This window comes from Tiliqua scincoides, chromosome 2 (assembly GCF_035046505.1).
Source record: "Tiliqua scincoides isolate rTilSci1 chromosome 2, rTilSci1.hap2, whole genome shotgun sequence".
Lineage (NCBI taxonomy): Eukaryota > Metazoa > Chordata > Lepidosauria > Squamata > Scincidae > Tiliqua > Tiliqua scincoides.
Genome location: NC_089822.1, coordinates 85,440,554 through 85,446,090, shown reverse-complemented (window position 1 = coordinate 85,446,090; position 5,537 = coordinate 85,440,554). Strand labels below are relative to the sequence as shown.

General features: G+C 45.4%; 1 pseudogene; it reads left to right on the top strand.

Annotated features, from left to right (window-relative positions):
- The first annotated feature begins 2,630 nt into the window (after positions 1–2,630).
- LOC136642633 (5S ribosomal RNA) lies at positions 2,631–2,747 on the top strand (annotated as a pseudogene).
- Positions 2,748–5,537: the final 2,790 nt, after the last annotated feature.

The window sequence follows — 5,537 nt, the reverse complement described above, 5'->3', positions numbered from 1 at the left end:
GAGAGCTTACCTATTAAGCAGTATAGACATTTAAATAAAAGTAGTACAGTGCATTGTTGTTGTAGAAGAAGGAAGGAAGAATGCTGGTGTGATCTGGCCAAAGTTAAGCACTCTTGAAATTGTTCCATGCCATACCCCAAAATGCTGTGATGATCTACATTAACCTTCTGTAGTTGTAGTGGAGTGATTCACCAGAGGCTTTTTCCCCAGAAGTTCCTTCATGATGCAGGTAAAACCTTCAAAGTCTGATGCAACAATCCTATACCAACTTTCCTGGGAGTAAGTGCCATTGAGTAGAATGGGATTAACTTCTGAGTAAATATACATAGAATTGCAGTGCGAGTCCCTCTTGGTTTTTCTTCAGGAGAAAAATAGATGGAATGAAGCATAGTCTCTTGGTTCACTTTGTTTTCGCTTCAAAGGACTTTCTATCAGGACATTGAATTTGAGGGTCAGAGTAATGGGATGGAAAGCGAGACACACCATAGGGGCGGGGATATTATCTCATTTATCATTCAGCAGCCTTAGCAACACCATCTGGCTTCCAGTGAGGGAACTGCAACAAAACTCTATTTTCTCTGCATTACCATATGGCGCATCTTGGTAGAAGAACAGAGTCACTTGCCAGATTTGAGTCATTAATGTGAGAACCGCATCCAACACTTTGACAGCATGCAGACTTTGAAATGTGAGGGACTTTGCAGGACTGCTGTTAGATAGGCAATAGTTCCTGCCCAAAAGTACATTGAAAGGGTAGATAACAATGGATTTTACAAGCTAGAATGCCTGCTGGCAGAGCCAGCTTATCCAGGGGCAGCACTGCCTGGGGCAGTAATGTCATGGCGTCATATGACCTTGTGACATTACTTTCAGTTTTGGAGGAAGACAGTGGTGGTTTCTCAATGTGGCTGCTGCCCCCCATGCCTTCTCCAGCAACTTTCTGGCCAACTTTCAGCTTCTGCCGAGGAGGCTTTTAACAGCTCGGCAGAAGCTGAGAGTCGGCTAGGAAGTTACTGTGCAGTGGTGGTGCCCTCTCCTTCATGATGTGTCCAGAGCTTGTGCCTTACATATCATAACCTAGATCCACCTCTGCATGCCGGGAATCAGAAATTAGTGGGACCAGGGCAAATTCTGGCCAACTGAGGAGTACCAGTTATCCCTCCCCCCTCAATTGCTAATCAAAGAAGCAAGAGAGTTGTGTGGAGAGGCTAAGGATCAATTCATTCTTTTCCAAAATGGGAAAAACCTGACTTGGTCTTCATCTGCCACCTTCCATGTGCCACCCTCCCATTAAATTAGTTGACAGATGTGGACAGGATAAAGCTTGATGTTTGTGATAAATGCTACAACAAGGAAATAAAAACCATCACATGAGTTTCTACACAAGAGCAATAAGCTAGTATGGCGTGCTGTGCTTCAAGTAATCAAGCATGTTTCACTATTTATATTTTTGTAAGAGTCAAATGATCATTTATGTGGGCAAAATAATTATTTGGGTTTCTTTTTTATAAATAACACTATATAAAAGTTTTAAATATGATATTGAAAAAGTGGGCTTTTTTCTACTTATAATATCTAGCGATAGATGTTATGATTTGTCATCATACAAGTTGCCTAGATACACTTGTTGCAAAACTACCTATAAATGTTTTTCTCTCAGTATCAGCATCTGAGCAACTGAAGTGTTGGGCCACATGCTGTGCTATAGTGTAGTATGTACATTATCTGTATTAGCACTCAAATGGGAGAAAGCAGTGATTTAGATTTTCTTAATCCAGCATCAAGTTGTTCCAGTGTTTACTGACACTAGTGTGCCTATCTGAATATTGGTGAAGTTATACCCACAACTATCTTGGCTGTATTAGTGAGGAGTGTCTATACTAGCCAAACTTTCAAATGCCACACGATTTCCACTTGAATGCAATCTAGACCCCAAGAGAGATTTTGCTCAGATGGATATAATCATATTTGAATTTTCTCATCATAAATGGCAAAGGTCCCATGGTTCCATGAAAGGTCAGTTCACCCTTGCATCTTAACCCTGAACACATTTTCTTGAAAATGTCTCTTTAACACCAAGCCTTTGGTAGCAATCTACTAAAATTAAGGGGAATGTTGATTTAGGGGAAGCATTGATGGATTGTTTCCTGAAGTTTTACATATGTCAGTGGGCCTTTAAAACACTCAACTTTTGCTGATTGTATCATTGCTCTTGGGATCCCAATCTATGTAAAAGTGCCAGACATAAAGCAAATCAGAGGCACAATTTCAAAACTGTAACATTTTCACCATAAACAATGTATAGCTACCTAGTTAGACTTGGGGCCCAATTCCAACTAGGCCTTCCTCCAGCAGAAACGCCACTGTGACAGTGCACATGGTGAGACTACTAGCGCACATGGCTGGTGGCTGTGCACACATGCCAATGGAGGAGCCACCTACTACCGGCCGGACCACCAGCCTTGGTAAGTTGGCAGTGGGGGAAGGTGGTGGGAGGAACAGGGGAGTGACTGGGTGGGGAAGGTGCCAGGTGGGAGGCAGAATGGGGAAGGGAGTGGTGGATCTCCATGGCACTGGTGTGCTCCAGGATGCTACCTCCATTCCTTTCCCCATTCCCTCACTCTCCTTGGTTCTGCAACACCAACCCTGCACATGCCCAATCTCGTCTGATCTTGGAAGCTAAGCAGGGTCAGGCCTGGTTAGTACTTAGATGGGAGACCGTCTGGGAATACTGGGTGCTGTAGGCTTATACAATAGTCTTTCGAGACTGAAGGTTGCCAACCAGATGCAAGAAAAACAACTGGGGAAGCCAAAGCTCATCCTGAGAAGGCCTCCAGGACTGCTTCCCTCAGGGTGCAGCACACACTCTGTTGGCACGGCTACATTGGTAGGAGGGTGTGGTTTAGTTAGAATTTAGCTGTCGGAGAGCTGTGCATATTCTCATTCTGCTGGTGAACTGAACATAGCAAAATACACCAAGGGGAAGGATGCAATCTCCTTGGCTGCATGAGGCCATGAATATGCATGCGCTATTTGTAATTAACCCATATTTGCCCGGTCTACAGGTGTACACATTTCGTCCCTGTTGCTTAAATGCAACGTTGAGCAGAAACAGCTTAAGCCAGTCCTTAATCCAGGCCAGTATTTAGAATGTTCTGGTTTAGTCACAGACTAATGGCCTATTCTAAACTGAAAGGGCAAGGATGATTCTAAAGGACAACTATAGCGTGCTTGTGGCTACACACAGCAAAAGAATCTTAGCATTAATCCCTATTAATTTGTTAAAACTACTCTGTGTTCTTCATCTTATTCATAAGAGTTCCTTGCCCTCTTAAGTGTGTGCAACTCTATACATGAGGAGTCAGATTCAGAGTGGGGTTGGATCATACCACTGATGATGCAGGGCCCATCTAGTATCTCACAGTGGCCCATTGGATCCCTATGGGAACTTCACTGACATCGGCCAAGCAAAATGCCTCGAAACTGGACTGGGTTATGCCCACCTGGCATGCCCCTGCACCACATTAACATGTAGATAAATGCATCAAGCAACAATTAAAGAAGAACATGCCAGGCAACATATTTCCTATTCCCTGTCTATATTTTCCCCAATCTAGTTCCCCCATTCAAGTCCCTCCTGTACGTCAGTTACACCACTACCTTTCTTTCTGAAGCTGATTCCTGGAATCACCACAAGAGACAAGAGAGTCCACAAGAGAGTCCGAGTCTCATCTCTCAGACTACTTAAATGCTGAAGTGGATATTTATATTTGTGTTGAATTTGTGATGGTAAGCCCAGGTGCATGCGAGTGTGACCATCTAGAGTAGGGGTCTTCAAACTTTTCAACACAAAGGCAACATCATATATCTGACACAGTGCCAAGGGTCAGTAAATAAATAAATAATACATTAGAGATGGAAGGGGGGAATGGATTTTGAAAAAGAATTGGGGGGAGCAGAAGGCAAAATTGATTTGCACAGGAAGAGGAGGAATGGATTTTGATAAGGGAAATTAATTTTAGGAGAATGAATTTTTAAATAAGAATATGATAGAAAATCAATATTTTTGGAAAAACATTTTTTAAAGGGAAAATTATTTGGCAAGATTGGGGAGAGAATTAATGTGTTGGAGGTATAAAGAGTTGTGGAACAATTGAGTAATAAGTGAAGTTGGGAGAAATCTGAGAAACAAATTAGTTCGTAAAGAGAAAACATGCTTTCAGTTTGCATTCGATAGATGGGACTGATTGACCAACAATCTGATCAGGTTATTGAATGTTTCTGGAACTCCTCCCAGGCCTCCAAAGGGTGTATTATAATCTTGGGCCATTGAGAATCAGGCAGAAGTTACTCTTGTATTTGCCACACTCAGGGCTTTTTTTCTAATGGAACGTGGGGGGACGGAGTTCCGGCACCTTTTTGCAGGGGCCCCTCCCCTTTGGAGGCATTCCAGGGGGGGAGAGCGAAATAGAGGCATTTGCTGGGTGGGTGCTGGGGGGTGCAGGGTAGGTGGGCGCCTGGCCCTTGCCTGACCGCACAACGACCCCCTCCTGCCCCATCTCCAAGCTCTCGCCTGAGCCCAGCCTGCCTCCCCTCCCCCCGCACTCTGCTTCCCAGAGCAGCTTCCAAGCCGGTGGAGGGCACGGGGGGATACACGCCAACGCTGAGGAGGAGGACGGACAGCCAGCCAGCCAGGGAGACGGGCTGCGGCACCCACGGAATGCCCAGGTATTGGCTTGGCAGAGGAGGAGGGGAAGGAAGCTGGCTGGTGCAGCCCCTGTGCCAGTCTGCAGCATGAGCCTAGGCATGTCTACTCAGAAGTATGTCTCATTGTGCTCAATGGGGCTTGCTCCTGGGAAAGGGTGCATAGCCTTGCAGCCTGAGAGCCCAAGCATGTCTACTCAGAAGTAAGTTCCATTGTGTTCAATGGGGCTTACTCCCAGGAAAGTGTCATAGCCTTGCAGCCTGAGTAGACAGGCAGAGGAAGGGCTCTGAGGCTGCAGTCCTCTCCACACGTTCCTGGGAGGAAGCCCCACTGCCTCTAATGGGACTGATTTCTGAGTAGACAGGCACAGGATTGGGCCCTGAGGCTGCCACCCTATCCACAGTAAGCCCCATTCACTAAAGTGGACTTCTGAGTAGACATGCATAGGATTGGGCTCTTAGGCTGCAATCCTAGGCACTTTCCTGGGAGTAAGTTCCATTGACTAGAACGAGACTTACTTCAGAGTAGACATACCTAGGATTGGGCTCTTAATCCTTGCAGAGATATATATCTGCACCCATTTTCACATGCTAAGGGCAGGTGAAAAGGGATTCTCCGTGTGTACAACGTGCTATCCAGCCTTGCCGGAAGTCCTTCCCCCACAAGCATGCCCTCCACCAGCCAGCGTTTGCAGCTCCTCTCCAGCAATGCACAGCAGCTGCTCAGGGCAGCAGAGAACATACAATTGCATACCAAGTGCCTTCCCAAAGACACAGAGTATTCTGATACCTGAATTAAACCATATTTAGTCGCTTGTTCGCAAATGTAGCTG